This window comes from Symphalangus syndactylus, chromosome 23 (genome assembly GCF_028878055.3).
Source record: "Symphalangus syndactylus isolate Jambi chromosome 23, NHGRI_mSymSyn1-v2.1_pri, whole genome shotgun sequence".
NCBI classification, from domain to species: domain Eukaryota; kingdom Metazoa; phylum Chordata; class Mammalia; order Primates; family Hylobatidae; genus Symphalangus; species Symphalangus syndactylus.
Window position 1 is genome coordinate 15,330,096 of NC_072445.2, and position 18,507 is coordinate 15,348,602.

Genomic DNA, 18,507 nt, shown 5'->3' on the forward strand with positions numbered 1-18,507 from the left:
ATGGAGGGTGCTCCAGATAGGAGGCTTCCATGGGCCTAGGGGATGGACTCAGGAGGTTTGAGACTGCTTTTGGATTGCGGCCAGAACTCAGGGCCCCTCCCCAAGAAGTTTGAGGCCCAGCCAGACCACCATGACAGCCTGCAGAGGACTGGGGTTCAGGGTACTGGGGGCCTCTTTTAGGAGTGCAGGCTGTTCCTGTGGACTCTGCCAGGGCTCAAAGCTGCGGACTAGGGGGTGGGCTGGATCAGAGTGAACAGGAGCGGGCAGGCTGGAGTTGGGACACATTCTCCAGCCTCTTCTGTTTGCAGGTGCCTGAGGACAACTTCAAACCTTCTCTGCTCCATTGTAGAACCTTTTCCAGCAAGGGGGAGAGGAAGGACAGAAGGCTATGCCTTGGGCTCCAAAGTTTAGGAGAGGAGCCATGGAGATGGACAGAGAGAGGTGAGGAGAGAGAGACCCAGGAGGCCTCTGGGAAGGGAAGGGAAGGTTGCTGAGGAAGGAAGTCTGCACTTAAGGATAGCCCAGCCTCTGGCACCAGCCCCACTGGGCCAGGGTCCCGGGATTTATTGACTAATCCTCAAATGATACACTTTCCCTGATTTATTCTCTCTCCAGCTTGCAATCTCACAAGATCCCATTGTCTCTGGACACTGCTGGCCAAGGGCCTCCACCACCTCGGGAGCTGCTGCCTCTCATCCACTTCCGGGGGGGGGCGGGGAATGGAAGCTCCCTACCGCCAAGCACCACGACCTTCCCCTGCCCTCTCCAGGCCTAAGGGTCAAGCTGCCAGGCCACCAGGCAGTGCCAGGTACGAGGATGACAACACCTAGCCAACCCGCGGAGAAGGCGGTGAGCTGGGTGACCTCCTGGAGCTGCAAGAGTTTGTGCCGGCTGATGCGTTGCTCCACCGAGTCTTGGGGGGAGGCAGCTGGCGGGTGGGGGCGTGGCTGCCAAGGAAGTGGGTGTCGGGTACTGGGCGAGGGGACAGAGCTAGGTCACAGTCGAGGTTTTCACTGACCCGAGTGGGCGGGGGTAAAGGGAATTCGTAAAAAGTTTCTTTCTTCATTAATGGCCTTTTTTCCCTATCCGAGAGCCTGGGCGCGGGACGGAGCGAAGACGGGCGGGGGCAGGGCAGGCCCTCCACAAGTGACACTTAATTCCCGGTCTGGACTGGGCCGGCGCTTGAAAGCAACTAAATTAGCAAAACAGAAGTCAACTGTCGATTGCTTCATTGGAGGATTAAGTGTGATAAATGGGGGGTTTGTTCGCTCTCCGGTCCAGATGTTGCGTCTAAGTAAGGGTTTTTTCAAAAAAAAGTTTTTTTTTACATTCTTGGCCCAGGGCCCATATATATTTTGGATACTGCTGGGAGTATATAATATCATTGGAAAATGATGCGGTCTGCTAACCTTTTAAATAACATTTCCTCCCTCCTCTATTTTCTAATAGTTTGTTTTTCTTTCCATGTTTGCCTTTTATTGGGGGAAATTTTTTTTGGAAATTAATGAGGCTCAAGTTTGGAGACCAAAATAAAAAAGGGGTGGGGGAGTGTGAGAGGTGGATGGGGTGTGGAATGAAGCTGGGTGGGGGGAGGGCTACTCTTTGTGTCTTTTAAAGCGCTCCTGGTTTGATTTTTTTTTCTTTTAATTTTCTCTGCCGAGGCTGCCTGCGGCCCTCCGGCGGGGCTGCGCGGTGGCGCGCGCGGGCAGGGCGCCCGGGACTCTCCGCCGCGCCCGGCGCCCGCTCGCCCTGCCCGGGCCTTGGGGCTGCGCGCCGCTGGCCTCCGGGAAGAACCTGCCATTCCCCCCGCAGCCGGGCCCGACGTGAGAGGGGGTGGGGGTGGGGGCGCCTCCTTCCTGAGTGAAACCTACGGAATCCGGCAGGAATTCGGGCCTCCCAGATTTAAGAAAACAAACAAAGGAAAGATTGTCAGAGAGGGGCCGCCAAGAGCCGCCGGGCCGCCGCACTGCCCTCCGCGCTCAGCCCCGGGGCGCCCGGGCCTCCCGGCGGGGGCGGAACGCGAGGCTGGGGGGCTCCCCCGGGTGGTCCCCGGTGGGCTTCCCTGCCCTGGGTCTTGACTAACCTGTGTTGAGTCATCCTCCTGTCTCTAGAGCTGAAGAGGCCCCAGGGCGCATGGGAAAGGAGGGTGCTGCCGAGGTGGCTGCCTGGGGGCGGGCCCTACAGGGGTCATTCGGGGCATCCCCTGCCTCTAGGCAAATCCCCACGGAGTCCCATCCCGCACCCTCCCGCAGCGTCCAGGGCGAACCCCTGTCTCCAAGCCCAGGCTTAGGAGTGAAATCTCGACGGCTCAGGTTCCTTCTCTACGCAGTCCCCCAGCCAGACTAGGAATGGATCACCGCGCTGGTGGGCTCAGTTCCCGGATTCGCCCGGGTCTAGGAAGAATGATAAAAAGTGAGAATGTAAAGGGAGGAGGTACTATAAAACAAAAGGGGTTAGACACCCATCAGGCAGCAGCGACCCGGTGGTATACATGCGGGTCTCCTGTGCTCCCACCGCCTGCGTTCTTCCTGGCCGCGTCCACGTTGGTTTCCTTCTCGTTTTCTTGGTCTCCCCTGATTCTGTTCTCGTGTCAGTCTGCCCTGCCTCTGTTTCTCCAACTCTCTGTGGTCTCTCTCCCTCTCTACCCTCTCTGTCTCCTTCTGAATCTGAATATGGCTCAGTGCTTCTGGCTTTCTCTTTGTCTCTGAAGCTCTCTCTCTGAGAATGTCTATGTCCCTTTCTGTCTGCCCCTCTTCGTGTTTCTCTGTCTCAGAGCTGACGCTGTCTCGTGGCCTGTCTCACTGTGTCTTCTTCTCTCCTCCTCCTCCTCTTCCTCCTCCTCTCCTCTCTCCTCTCTCTCCCCTTTTCGTCCCCCCCACCATTCCCCTCCATCTCTCCACCCTGCCCCCGCCTTAGGTAGCCCAGCGGGCGGGCGCCTGGCCAAGGCCTCCCTGGGCAGGGCCTTGCTGGCGCTGACAGAGCCTCGCGCCCGCGGCCCAATTAGCGCGCGGCGCGAGGGACGCGGCATCTGGAATTGCGCTGCGCTCACGGCCAAGGCCGATTGTTTAGTCTGTGCGGCGGGGCGGGCGGCCCGCGCGGTGGCCCCACATCTGGAGCCTCGGCCAGACGGCCCTGCTGGCGGCTGGCCGGGGTGCGTGTGCATTTTTAACTCTGGGATTTGCTGACAAGTTAAGAAGTCAGAAAGTCAGTGGCGGCGGGAACTGGCGAGGCGCTCAAGGAAGGGAGGGGCAGGCGGAGGCTCGGGCGCATCAGCCGCGGCGGAGACATGCTCGGGGGCGCGCACAGCAGCTCCGTGCTTTGGCCCAGCGCAGCGTTCCCCCAATCTACCTCCACCCGTAGCTGCCCAGTGCCGCAGCCACGCGTTGACTTTTCTTCCTTCCCGGTCTTTATCCTCTCCCACTTATCCTTTCTCTTTATTTAGTCCCTGAATTATCCCGAAATCCCACACTTCCCAGCTGGCCAGAGCTCCTTGGAGGTCAGCATCTGAGAGGGAAGCCCTGGAGTCTTAGGGCTCCCACGCTCTGGAGGAAACACAAAGAGGGCCAGAGAAGGCCAACAAACTGCCCGGAGGTGGCTCAGCAGTTAAGCGGCAGAGCTAGGACCAGAGGCCAACTCTCTTGACCCCTAATAGGGTTCTTGGCACAGCTCCGGGTCCCCCTTGGGGCTGATCCAATGTGAGCATTCTCACATTGTCAGAGTTCCTTCCCATCCTTTAAAAACGTGCTTTTGCACTTCCACTCATTCATTTCACAAATGTCTGTAGCACACTGTGTGCCCAGCCTGGGAAACAGAGCGGTAAACAAGTCAGGCATGTCCTTGCGCTGCAGAGCTTACATTTTAGTGGAGAAGAGCGACAGAAACTACGCAGTAAATGAATTATCCAAAGTTAGAAACTGTTGAGGAACAGGAACAAAATTGCTAATGTTTATTGAGTAACTATTGTGTGCCAGTCACCATTATAGATATTTTCATTTTTACCAACTCATCAAATCTTCATTATGTCCTCATGAGGTAGGCATGTGTCCCTGTTTTGCAGATGGACAATTCGAGGCTGAGAGAGTTACATGATTTATCCAAAGTCACACACGTGCACAGGTGGTGGAGCTGAGGTGCAGATTCAGGTTTGACTTCAAAGCCAGGGCTCTCGCTCCAACAGTAGGCTGCAAGGGCTTGAAGGACAATGGTATAGCTGTCCAGAATTGGGTAATTGACACCTAGGTGGTATACAATTTATTCCCAGCAGCAAAACAAGTATTTACCAGGCCGCTGCCGTAAAGATCATTACTAGCATTTGTGTACTGCTTTCCTATTTATAAGCCATTTTCACTTGCATCATCTTTTTTAATCTTCACAACTTAGGGGGGTAAGTATGATTTTCATTTCCATCTCTGCCTCTGGAAACTAAGGCCTGCCAATGCACCCAAGCTTCACTTGAGTTTTAAGAGCACTCCCTGCCCCAGCGCTCTTTCTCAGTAACAGAGGGCTCTGTTTCTTTCCACATTTGGTCTAGTTTTTCCTTGTTCTGTTTTCCATGGAAATAGAGCTCAGTGCTCACCCTCATCCCCAGAAAATAGTGACTATATCATGCCTTTGAGATGTTTCCCCCGGGAGCAAGTAGAGACTTTGTAATGTGCCATGGACTGTCAGCACAGCGTCCTGGTGAACCAGCCTGCTTTTCTGGTTGTGCAGCCAGGCAGACCTAACTGTTTAGGTCTGCCTAGCAGACCCACAAAGCCACACAGGGTTAGAGACCTTGGTTTCTATCCGGCCTCTACTGTGTGACCCAGCAGGTCGCTTACCCTCTCTGGACTTCAGTGTCCCCCTCTTTGAGATGGGAGATTTGGGATAGAGCAAATCTACTTTTTTGGGGTTACAAACTCCTTTGAGAATTTGCTGGAAGCTTCAGGTCACCAATTTAGAGTGGCTTATATGTACATATATACTCAAGCACTCCATTTTTACATATCTATCTATCTATAGATAGATAGATAGATTTTTTTTTTTTTTTTTTTTTTTTGAGATGGAGTCTTGCTCTGTCTCCTAGACTGGAGTGCAGTGGCGCCGTCTTGGCTCACTGCAACCTCCACCTCCCGGGTTCAAGCCATTCTTGTGCCTTAGCCTCCCAAGTAGCTGGGATTACAGGTGGCCACCACACCAGGCTAATTTTTGTATTTTTAGTAGAAACAGGGTGTCACCACGTTGGCCAGGCTGGTGTCAAACTCCTGACCTCAGGTGATCGGCCCACCTCAGCCTTCCAAAGTGCTGGGATTACAGGTGTGAGCCACCATGCCAGGCCATTTTTTACTTATTTTTTTAGGGACTTAGGGACTCTTAAGGGTTATCCATGGGCTCCCTAGGGATTCCAAGAACCCCCCCCCCCCGCCCCCGCCACCCCTCTCACCGCGAAGTCTGGGATTGCTGTACAAAATGGTTTCTACACTAATCAGACATCAGTAAAACCCACTACTGACCTAGGTAAAAGGAACCACAGGCTATCCCTTGTAGGCAGGGAAATGTGGGATCCTTTTCACTGAGGAGTCAGCAGATCTTACCCCCATGGCCTTTTCTTTTTCCATCTTTTACCTTTGGGTTGTCTTGGAATAGGAGGAGGCAGGAGTCATCCCACCAGGGCCAGGGGAACACACCTTTGTGTTTTGACCACACAGTGAATAACATAACTAGGTACCTCAAGCTTGGATCATGCCTAGATAGGGGAAACTTCCCCTTCCCTACACACATCATCATCACCATCATCACAGCCCCTTCTTACCTGTTCTGAGCACTCCCCAAACATCATTCCAGCTTGTTCCAACCCGGATATGACATAAGCAGAGAAGGTAAAAAGGTCTTAATTTTATAGACGATGTGGCCCAGAGTCGTCCTATGTCTTGCTTAGCATCACACAATGAATTAAAAACTGAGCAATGGGGAGAGTCCAGGTTTTCCCAGCTCTAATGTCAAACCTCCTTTTGGTCCACAAATACGTACAGTGTGCCTACTGTGTGCAAAATGCCGTGCTGGAGGCTGTCAGGGCTTGAAAGGTGATGATTCAGCAGAGGATGCTGTTCGTGCCTCACCCTATGTCCTCTAGCCCACTTCTCCACTCATCTGCCACTGTGATGGGAAGGTGTCAGCAAGCCCAGGAATTGTCCACCCTAAGCAGCCTTTCTGCTTCTCACCTGCAGAGTTTCTCCAGTGCAGGGGCCAAGAGAGCTTTACTCAGCCCGCAGGACAGCTGGGATTTAACACTGCAGGGGCAACCCTCAAGTTATTAATAAGAGATAAGAATGGGTGGATAAGCAACCTGGCTGCCTTGGGACTCCGTTGGACAATTCCATGGTGTGTTCTCACAGTTCCTCAGTGGGCCCCCATTGCCCACAATGAAACTCGATCATTAACCACTCTTCACTGGCTTTTCTCCTATGCCATCCCTATCTCACTTCCCCATTCCCTCCCTCCAGCCTCCAGGGATCACCTCCTCAGTAAACTACCTGCACCCAAGTTCTTGTCTCAGGGTCTGATTTCAGGGGAAACCAAACTAGGACATGCAGAGACATGCGTGCACACACACACACACACACACACGCACACATCTCTGTGAAAAGGCAAGGCACAGAGAAGAATCATTCCCAGTCATGACTGGGTGGCACCGATAATAAAGGCTGACACGTCCAAAGCTCTAAGACTGTGCTCCTCACTTTGCTAAGCACGTTCTACACTTGCTTCATTTATTTATTTATTTATTTATTTATTTTTATTTTTTATTTGGCAGGTAAGAAGTAGGCATCATAATTATACCTATTACATAGAGTAAGAAACTGAGGCTGAGAGATTAACCTGTCAAGGTCCCTTAGCTAAGTGGTAAAGCCTGGCTGTGTGCCCAGACCTGTCCACCTCCCAAGCAGTTATCTTGTAAAGACTGCCTAGGCTGTCCATGGCTGATGCTACAGGAATGGAGCCCAGAGAGGACTAGGGATGGGGAGACTTCCTGGAGGAGGTGGGGTTTGGCTTGGCCTTGAAAGACAAGGTAGGCTTCCACTTCTACCCATCCAGGGCAGGCCGTATGGAAAACAGGGAAAGTTCTAGGCAAAACATGAAGAACTTTGAAAACAACAGTGAGGAGTTGGGTCCAGCTAGCCAGGAGTGTGTCTTGGAGCAGGCTGAGGCCACGCTGTGGAGACCAGAATGTCAGCCAGCAAGGTAGCCTCTTCCCCACTCCAGCCCAGTGACCTATGTCAGAGAGAGCTCACCAGGAACAGGAATGGTAAAGGCTGGGGACTAGACAGCAGTCCTGCTCAGGCATGGAGGGCAGAGAACTCACACCTGGTCTGCTCCCCATTTCCTGGCCAGGCACCCCGGTCTCAGTCATCCCCCATTTCCAAGTAGTAAATAGACGTATAAAGCAACGATTTCCATTTAAAGCTCTGCAGACCATAGGGAGGAGGGCCTGCAGGCCATCTGGGCCCTTGTTTGGCAATGTTTGTGCTCACAACAAACCTGATAGACAGAGATTTATCGCCGTTTTCATTAGCTGGAGTTGGTTTGGTTTGCTGCTTTTCCACCCCCTCCCCCCACCACACACACTCCCGAGTTACAGATTTATGGTGGGTGGGAGGACCAGGGACTCAGAGAGAGGGGAGGGAGAAGGCTGAGCAAGGTATGGACTTGAAGCAAAGGGGATGGGGTGGGGATTCGGAGGATGAAGGGGTGGGGGTGCTGAGGAGTGCACCAGCTCCAGAGAAAAGACTAAGAGAAGGTGTGTGTGTGTGTGTGTGTGTGTGTGTGTGTGTCCACTAGCATGCATGTTAGAAGGTGGCTGAAAGACACCTGCAGCCACATCCCCCGAACACGCACATACACATACATCTCATAATCACTGTAACTGTTGAGCATAGAAGCTGCTGAAATTCTAAGCTATCACCACCAGCGCTGGGCCCAAGGCCAGGAGGGATGCAGACCTTTGGCAAGCTCAGGGTCCACTCTGGTCCGACCGCATTTAACAAATGCCTGTGTAGCATTCCTTCTGTCCTGAGGCTTTAGCTAGCTTCACTAATTTCACCATTAAAGCAACCCTCCAAAGTGGACACTGTATCATTTCCTTGATGCTGGTTCTTTCCCTCCCCTCACAGCAGGGTATACACCCCACCCATCTCTGTAGGAAGGGGCCTGGACTTGAGTTCCCAGTTGTAGATATCATTTTCCCCCTTGGTGCTCCTGTGAAATTCCCATGGGCATCCCCTGAGGACTCCTTCTTGGGTTCTTTGCACTCCCTCTCCTCCAGCACTTCCCACCCCCAGCCAGGCTGGCTCTTCCCCATCTGCATCTTTTCTCACACAGCGCCTCCTGCCCGGTGTGCCCTCCCCACACTTTCACTCCAAAATCCTTCTAGCCTTCAAGCCCTCGTGGACTGCCTCCGTGAAGCCATTCCTGAGCTGTTCCACGAGGTTCATGCCTTCAGTGAAAGACACTGAGAGCCGCCCTTGGGGATCATCCTGAAAGAAGAGGAAGAAACCAGAGAAGATTGGCTCCCGCCTCTCACAAGCAGAGCAGTTCTACTTTTTATAGCAGAATTCTGTGTTGGATTTCATTAGAGCTGATTTTAAGAGGAAAAACAAGGTTTAACCCAGTGATCAATTCTAACTTTCTCATTTCACAGGTGAGAAACCAAGATCAGAGAGGGTAAGTGACTTGTCCAAGTTACACAGAGTTCTCGTCAGGGCCACAGGGCCAGCCTCCCCAATGCTCTTTCCATGGGATACTTTCCCCAGTGTGTATGCCCATCCTGCTAGGAGAATGGAAGCTCTAGAGAGCAAGGACCAGGATGCGGCATCTCTGTCTCCACTCAACAAACATGTGATGCCTGAGTGTTATTTCACAGGCATTTGATCCCCAAGGCTGGCAGCTTTCAGAGGGTCCATGTTATCAACTTGCCTCCACAGCCCCCAGGTAGGGACAGGCTGTAGGGTTGAGACAGGGCTGGAGTGTGGAAGGGGGAGTTCCTTGTCTCTATGGAATCCCCTCTGTCTGGAACACTCACTGCCAAACAGAGGCAGAGGCCTCAGGATTTTCAACACACAAAGCACCTGGCTTTCCAGACCCACCCACAGTCATGTCCCTCAAAAAGAAAGGGTTGATGGTTTGGTTGGTTGGTTGCCTAGAAGGCCCTTAGCAATAATCTGAAGGAAACCAAAAGAACTTCCTCTCCCCAACAAACCAGAACACCAACCCACCGTCAGCCTGTCTCAGTGTCTACCGTCCCATCAGAGTGCCTCCTGTGGGACACGGCCTTGGCTCCAGAAAGTCCCACCTCTTTCCTAAGCAGGAGTGTCCCACTAGTTCTGACTAAGGCAGGACTTATCAAAGTCAAGAGTGGGCTCTGGAGCCACACAGTCTTGGATTCTAGTCCAAGCTCTGCAGCTGAGAAATACTGAAATACTTAACCTCTCTCTGCTCTGGTCTCCTCTGGGAAATAGGGATAAGAATATCTGGAACAGTGCTCAGAGGATTATTAAAAGAAGTGAACAATTTGTCTCAACTTCCCTGACAGAAAACAAAGGATTGAATGAGATAACCTGTTGGGACACTCAACACAGCACTGGGCCCACTATCTTCCTGTGAATGATGTCCTCCAGGATTAGCAAGTGCGTTGCTTGGCAAAGTCCCCAAGGAACGAGAGGATGGAGCTGGTGGAGCTTGAAGACACAGAGAACAGAGAGAGTTACCCCAGGCCACAGACAGCCCTGGTAGAAGAGGGGGAACAGCCTAGTCACTGAGCCCGCATCTGCTATGGGGAAACTTGAAAGTGAGAGGAGAAAAGTCTGCCACCAAAACCAGTGTCTCCTTCTCTGATTTGCCAGGAGCTGCCCCTTAGCTGGACTTAAGAGTTCCTTCCAAGGGGTCATTTCACATGATAACAAACTTTCATAGAACTCACTACATGCCAAACACTACATCTTGCCCCAGTAAACTAGGCGGTTGGGGCCATTAGGGATTATTATCGTTACCCTGTCTTATAAGAAGGCGGCCGATGCACCAGGAGCTAGCAACCTGCTGGGGCCACACAGTCCTAAAGAGCAGAACTGGGCTTTGAACCCAGGTGGTCTGCCTGCTCTTAACCCCCCGGACACTGGGTCAGCTTCCTCGCCAGCCACTGACCACATCTCCAAAGCCCTCTGTAGTCAGTTGCCTGACCAACTTTTCTTTTCCCTCCTGGGGTCTCATCAAGTCTGCATTTCTCACTATCAGGCTGGGATCTGATTCTCTTTCCAGTTCGATGGAAATTACCAAGGTCCAGGGGTCCAAGGTTGGGGGGATGGGGAGGGTGAACAAGACAAATAAGACACAATCCTGGCCTTGGGGAGTGTTCCACTCACCCCTCTTAGACCAAGCGAAAGTACAAATGGAGACCCACATTCCATATGTCTAAATATTTAAAAGTTAAAAATCAAGTTAACAAACTGTTTAATAAAATATGGTCTATTCTCCTAGGCTGACACATACACCTTCTAAAGATCTGGAAGGCTTGATTTGAATTTAGAGTTCTCAGGCTTCCTGGAGTTCTGCACAGGGACACGGCACAGGGAGAAACTCCCTCTGCTCTCCCCCAGCCCTGCCCTCAGCCTGCCTCTTCCCTTCCCAGCCCCACCTTCACCTTAAACTAGGGCTTCGAGCACGTGTGTAGATACTCCAATCCACACACACAACTGCTGACTGCATGCCCCACACTCAACTCACAGCCAAGACACAAGCTACCCTCTGGAGGTTGAACCTGGGGAGGTGGCCTGCAGAGGTCCTGGATGCAGGGCACGGGCCCTTAGGACAGGGATTTCTATGGTTCAGGAGTGGGGGTGGCTCCCTCCTTCTGGACAGACTCCTACCCTCTGAGGAGGGCCAAAGGAGGGGCCCTAAGTGTAGGGCCCCTTGTCTACAGGCATTGGAGCTGAAGGTGGGTCACTCTTTATTCCCTCTGCTTTCTAATCCCTTTGTCTAATCAGCCAACATCTGAACATCCTGGCAACTTTCCTTTCTAAACCGTTCTCCAAGCCCCATCACAGCCCCTCTAGTCCAGGCCACTCTCATCTACCACCAGGTCACCACAACAGCTTCCTAACTGGTCCTCCAGGCCCCAGACCTTTGCCCACCCCTCCACAGCCAGTGATCCTTTTTGAACACAAACTGGATCATGATGCAGCCACGCTTAACACTCTTCCGTGGCTCCCTGCTGCACACAGAAGACCCAAATTCAACTTGGCCATTGACATTGGTGTCCAGCCCCTCTCAAGCCCTCCTGCCTCAGCCTGCCCTACTCCCTGCCTCTAAATGATGCTCTGGCCTGTCTACACTGCCCCCAGGGCCCTGCAAGACAGGAAGTACACACTGCAGTGTGTGCTGCTCCTCTGCCCCACTTTCTCACCTCCTGTCTCTACGAATTCCTTCTTCTCGAAGATTTGGCTTCATGGTCAAACCTGCAGCAATCCTTTCTTTTCAACAGCCCACTCCTACATCCAGGTCTGGCATGGAGTCCCCGGCTTGTGCTCTCATATTAGTATCTACACTCTATTATAACTATCACTAATTTAACCACTTCCCAATACTCCGACCATTGCCATCTCTTGCTTGAACTATTGCGGTGGCTCCCTAACTATTCTCCCTGCTTCCACTCTTGCCCCTTCCTCCAGGCTGTCCTCCACCAGCAGCCAAAGTGAGCCTTTTAAGACATGTGTTTGGGCTGGGCGCAGTGGCTCACGCTTGTAATCCCAGCACTTTGGGAGGCCGAGGCGGGCAGATCACCTGAGGTCAGGAGTTCGAGATGAGACTGACCAACATGGCAAAACCCTGTCTCTACTAAAGATACAAAATTAGCCAGATGTGGTGGCACGTGCCTGTAATCCCAGCTACTCGGGAGGCTGAGGAAGGAGAACCGATTGAACCTGGAAGGCGGAGGTTGCAGTGAGCCAAGATTGCGCCATTGCACTCCAGCCTGGGCAACAAGAGCAAAACTCCGTCTCAAAAGAAAAAAAAAAAAAAAGACATGTGTTTACTGACCTTACGCCCTGCTCAATATCCCCAGTGGCTCTCATCTCACTATAGGATCCGAAGGCCTGCCAGGACTATAGTATAGTTCATGATTTGCCCCTGCTCCCTCTACTCTTCTCTCTTCTTCCTTCCCTCACTCACTCTTCCCCAGTCACACTGGTCTCTTTCCTTGCTCCTCATTAAACCCAAAGGCAATCCTGCCTCAGGACCATTGCACAAGCAGTTCCTTCCCTTTACTCAGGTTTCTGCTCAAATATCCTCACCTCCAAGGTCCATCCTTCTCTTCCCCGCTACTTTGTTTTACTTCACACATTCATCTCCCCATGCCAGATTGTATATCTCTTTGCTTATGTGTTTCTGTCTGTTTCTCCTTCAACCATCTAAGCTCCACAAGAGTGGGGACTTTGTTTTGTCCACCTCGGCATCCTCAGGTCTGGCACATAGAGGTGCTCAAGAAAAATTTGGCAAGGGGATCATCTGTTTATGTTTTCATGTCCCAGGTAGAATGTGTCCCCCCGAGAGCAGGGCCCCTGGCTCATTTATCTCAGTGTCCCCTCTGCTTGGCCTGTTGCTGGGCACATAAACAGATGACTTCATTCAGATGGTGAAGGAATGGGGGCCAAGAGCATGGCCTGTGAAAAGGCACCACAGTGGGCTGGAGCCGAGGGCACACAGGGCAGATGGAGCTGGAAAGGTGAGGTGGGAGCAAGTTACAGAGGGGCTGGAAGGCTGGGGGAGCTTCTCTGTAGCTTAACATTGCAATGGCTCCTATCTGACATGGAGCCATTGCAAGGTCTTAAGCCAGAGAGAAGAATTTTACGCCGCAACTATATTTAAAGCTGGGCACGGTGGCTCATACCTATAATCCCAGCACTTTGGGAAGCCAACACAGGAGAATCACTTGAGGCTAGGAGTTTGAGACCAGCCTGAGCAATATAGTGAGACCCCATCTCTATGAAAAATTTAAAAATTAGCTGGATATGATGGCACACTCCTGTAGTCCCAGCTACTGGGGAGGCTCAGGCAGGAGGATCAATTGAACCTGGGAGGTCAAGGTTGCAGTGTGCCATAATCATTGCCACTGCTCTCCAGCCTGGATGACAGAATGAGACCCTGTCTCAAACAAAATAAAAAATAAAAATATATATATATATATATAATTTTTTTTTTTTTTTTTTTTTTTTAAAGAACTTGGGAGCCAGGCGCGGTAGCTCACGCCTGTAATCCCAGCACTTTGGGAGGCCAAGACGGGCGGATCATGAGGTCAGGAGATCGAGACCATCCTGGCTAACACGGTGAAACCCCATCTCTACTAAAAATACAAAAAAATTAGCTGGGTGTGGTGGCGGGTGCCTGTAGTCCCAGCTACTCTACTCGGGAGGCTGAGGCAGGAGAATGGTGTGAACCTGGGAGGTGGAGCTTGTAGTGAGCCAAGATCGCACCACTGCACTCCAGCCTGGGTGACAGAGCAAGACTCTGTCTCAAAAAAAAAAAAGGAACTTGGGAGAAGAGTAATCAGGAAAGCATGGAGAGATGGAACTGACTTAGAGATTGCAAAATCCCCAATCTCAGAATATCCCAGAAGCAAAGCATCATCTTGAGTTGGACACACCAAGGCTTGTCTCCTGATACTTCTGGGCCTCTTTACACCAGCTCAGTCCACTTTCTGACACTGAAAATTGGTTCTGGACATAAGTGCTCCAATCACCCCTAAGAATGCTGGAATTTGCATGAGAAGGTATCTTAGAGAAAGGTTAGATGTGAGCGGTTCCCTGGGGGCAAGGGCTGGGAAAGGGGCAGGAAGAGTATGGTGGCTCTGCCCCCTCCCGGGAAGAGTTGAAGGCCCTTATTTGGCATCACCACCCACCTAGGCCTTGGTTGTCCAGGAAGGCCTGAGAAACAGGGCGACAGAGTGTCTCGGGTCTCCCCTCCCCCCTACCCACCCCGCAGGCTTTACTCTGGGTCAGTTGGAGCCTGAAGTGGCTTTTAAGCAATTAGACCGAGCACTGGGCACTTTCAAATCTAATTGTTTCAAAAGCCCTTGAAGGGTTTGAGTCTGAGCTCTTAAAATGCCAGAGAAGAGGGAAATCAGTGACGGTGGGAAGTGTGCGGGGCCCAGCTCTCTTCCCCTACCCCTGTTTCTGCTCTCCATCTTCTTGAGGATGGAGCGAGTGGACAATTTAGAGCAGAAGGGTCCCTCCTCCCCAGGCTCTGAAGGTTCTGTATCCCCTTCCCTGCCCTACTTCAGGTATTCAAGTAACTGTTTAATCAAACTCTATGCCCTCTCCACCAAATTGATGAGAACTAGGGCCGTCCAGTAGGGAGACCCTGACCCCAGTGGGCAAAGCATCTCACCATCACCCAAGAAAACATGTCAGCAGCCTCACTGTGATTGCACACCTACTCATGGGCTGGAGGCTTGGGATTTTTTAAAAAGATCCTGACCTCAAGGAGACCAACAGCCTGACAAGGCAGAAAAGAGCTGCTTCAAATGAGCAGAAATGAGAGGTTGAACTTAAGAGAGATGCAAAAGCAGTGAGCTCCAGGAGCACCGAACCGGGTGGGAGTAGGGCCAGAACTGGAGGAGAGAATTGAGGAACACTCCACGGTGGAGGGTGACATTTGAGCTGAGCCTGAAGAGTCTGTAGAATTGCGCAGGTCAAGTTAGAAAGAAGGGTACATTATGAATCCAGGGAATGAGCACGAACCAGAAGCGATCATGGGAGGGTGGAGGGCCCTAAGGACTCTCATTCATCCCATCATGCTCTGACTCAGTTTGTTTGTCTACAAAATGGATCACTAGACTGGCTCAGTGGATTCTATTCGTGTTCTCCTGAGCTTTGGAGGTCCACAGAGAAGCTTTGGACCACTTATAGGCCAAGTGGGAGAGCAGAGGAGGCAGGGTCTAGACCTTTGCCTTCAACTGGAGGTTCATTCTTAGCTGTTTTATATTTTGGATTACGGTATACTTTTGAGTCATTTTGTCCTCTGCAAACTACTGGGTGATTCCCTGGATATCTTCCAGCTCTGAGCTCGGTCTTCCTCATCATCAGCCACTTCCCTACCAAGAAGGACAGAGAGAGAAATCTATGCAGAGCCCTGAGGGCCAGCGGGGTGGAAATTCTACCCCAAGCTCTGATGTCCTGGATGGGCTCCTGCCCAGCTGTCCTGGGGAGCTCAGCCCATGACCAAACTCAGATGGACTGATGGGTTTGATGCCTGGAGATCTATCATTAAAGCACCTCCCTTTTCATTTAGGCAAAATCTCCCAGACTATTTTCATGAGGAGAAATTACCTTTCCTTCCATTGAAGGTGCAAAAAAGACAGCTTGGGTTGCTGCCAATATACCTACATGCTGTCAGAGGGTGTGGATGCCATTACCCACAAAGCCCAGAGTTTGGACAGCAGCCCACCAAACAGCTTAGAGGTGTCCCAGCTAAGCCTTCGCAATAGGATGGAGGGTCTCCAGGAATGCCAAAGGAAATTGTTGAGTAAATCAAAGAATGAATGAACAAATAAAGAGGCCACTGCCAAAATGCCCTTGAAAGGATCACTTTGGAAGCTGTTATCAGTCATGTTTACCTTGGTGTGAATTAAGTATCTTAGGGTAAGAGTTGCTAGGAGGAAGGAACAGTTTTGGAAACTGGATGTCACTATATAAGGAAAGAATAATACAAAAAGAAAGATGATGGGTGCAAGACAATCACCCAAATAACTTCATCCTAGTCTCAACTACCCCCAGCTCCTCACCTTCCCTCAACCCATCCCCAGCCTCCTCCTCATACCCTCTCCCTTCTTTCCTCCCTGGAAATGCTCCCCAGCTCAGGGCCCAGGTGCTGAAAGGTGCTTTAACGTGAGTCAAAAAGTATTTGGCCTGGAGCAGGGGGACCGGAAGGGGGTGTCAGTCTGTGCCATCTCAAGGGGTGTGGCCCGCTGCATGTAAACATGGAGGAAGGGAGTGGCTTCCGGTCTGAGCTATGGGCCCAGGGAAGGACTGGAAATTCCTACCCAGCCTTCTCCTGTCTCCCCACCTGCCACTGCAGCAACTTTGCTTCACAAACAAAACAGAGACGGAAGTCAGTGGAGTCTTTGCAATGGCCTCTACCCCTGCCCAAGTCCTCCGCCCTTGGGAGGTCCCATGACAGGCCTTGGCTCCAACCTTCAGCACCCAAGACCCCAGGATGGCCCATACTCTCAGGTGCCCCTGCCCTGGCCCACTTTCCTGGTCGTGTTCTCTTAGGAGTGGCTTCTAGCTATAAAAGCCCAGGTAGGCTTAAGACAAGCAAACAACAATAACAACAAAACCCACTTCCCATGGTTCTCCCACAGTTATAGGTTGAGAAGTCAGATGTGTAACTTACAGCAGGTCACTTAACCTTTCTGGATTTCAGCATCTTCCTCAATGGACAAAACAGGTGGGAAGACAGTTTGAAACACATAAGGCGCTCTATAAGGGTCAGGGATAAATATTAGGCCGTTTAACTGTGGATTCAAATCCTGCCTCCACCTCCCACCAGCTGGGTGATCTTGGGCAGGCTATTGAATTCTTGGTGCCCCAGTTTTCTCATCAGAGGTGCTCCTGTGACCTATCTTGCAGCTTTGGGAGGTGGATTAAATGAGATAATGGATGCAAATCATCCAGCTCAGTCCCCAGAGTTGGTAGAGGTTAGTTTTCTATTACTATATTTTGTTGAAGCTAAGACTGTAAGATGCACCATTATTTTACGATCCACTAAGAAAGAAATACCACTGTCAATGAATTGTGAGACACCTTGAAGTGGATGAGATACTGTATTATTGGGAGGACAAGTAGGGAGTGGGTGGGAAATGGGAATGTCAATCTCTATAGCAATAGTTTTCCACTTGGGATGCATGCTGGAATCCAATGCCCAGTCTGCATCCCAGTTAAACCAAAACCTCTGGAGTATGGCCAGTAATCTTTCTGTGACTTGGTTTCCCCATATGCAAAACTGAGACAATTATAGAATCTACTTCTGGGGCCATTGTATGAGTTGATTCATGTAAGTGATTTAGAACAGTACCAGGCCCACAGAAATGCTAAAGTAAATGTTAACAGCTATTCCTCTCTCCACCCCCAGGTCCTGGCACAGGCTAGGTGCCTTCTGAGTGTCGGCTGATGCAGGGATAGACATGATCATGTGACTGCTGCCCTCCCTCCAACCCCCATCCAGTAGGGAGAGGCCCACTCTGGCCTCTGGAAGCCCAAGAAGAGGCTCACCTGCCCAAAGGCCTTCCGTCCAAAGTTCAAGGGAGCCCCACCCCTCCCGGATGCTCAGCTCACCCCACCCCCCACAGGCAGGGCTACAGTGTGGTGGGCACTGCCACACCCCGACCTGCCACAACCTCTTGGAGTCAGTGACAAGAACCAAACGTCCCCCAGCCTCCACCCCTCCCCTTTCCTGCTTTTATTATTTTCTTTTCCGTAAAGATTAGTCTGTGTTGCTCCTCTATCAAGGCCTGGAGGATAAACATGTGGTCCGGAGGCAGAGAAACCCCAGGCCTGAAGGCCCCACTGCCCCCACCCCAGCAGCATAAACCCAGGGCTTTTAAGCAAGGAATGGTTTTCAGTAAATCTCTCCTATCAGCAGAAACCTTTGAAAGAGTTTGTTTAAAGGCCAGGGAGATAAACAGCAAGGAGAAGTGTTTGTTTAAGATGTATGTTCTGTGTGGCCACTCTGGGGCCCGGATTTACATCTCTGGGGAGAGGAGCCACTCAGAGGCCAAGGTGGGGGCCTTCCGGGGCACCTTGGGCTCCTGGTGTGGACTTCAGCCCAGGCAGGGACCCATGAGCTCAGGGGAGGGAGGTGAGCTGGACTGAACTCGCAGGCCTCTCCAGGCTTGGGGCAAGAAAGCAGGGGCTGAAAGGAGCTGCAGGAAGGGAAGAAGCCCTGTAAAGGAGGGGAGGGGTGCCCGGAAGGACCTGCTGGTTGGAATGCAGGCAGAAATCCCCTAGGAAGCCACCAAACACACACACACACACACACACACACACACACACACTCAAAGTTCAGAACAGGCTCAGCCTCAAGGCCCACGCCAAAGGGCCTCATACTCAGCAGCCCAATACACAGCTGGGTATGGCCAGCTCTGTGACCTTGGACAAGCCACCTAACCCAGAACTAGAGCCCTAGTTCCTCTCTGCTGTGCAAACAACACACCTGCCTCAAAGGGTTTTGAGTTTTCCTCCTGTCATTTGACAAATATGGCTTGTGCACCTACTGTATGTCAGGCACTGTTCTAGGTGCTTGGGATGCAACAGTAAACAAAATACAGTCTCTGTCCTTTTGGAACTTAAAGAGGAGGAAGATAGGCAATGAGCACAATAATCACTAAATTAAATACTCTTCGGAAGGTGACATGAGCTATAGAAAGAAATAAAGTGGGTACAAAAACCTGGGAAAGGATGGTTAGGTTGGACCTCCCAGAGA

General features: G+C 51.5%; 1 long non-coding RNA gene across 1 annotated transcript; it reads left to right on the forward strand.

Moving 5' to 3' along the window:
- The first annotated feature begins 273 nt into the window (after positions 1-273).
- On the forward strand, positions 274-17,634 carry LOC129473323 (uncharacterized). The gene is made up of 3 exons (XR_008654242.2): positions 274-441; positions 632-808; positions 17,158-17,634. It is a non-coding gene; the product is annotated as an uncharacterized lncRNA (long non-coding RNA).
- Positions 17,635-18,507: the final 873 nt, after the last annotated feature.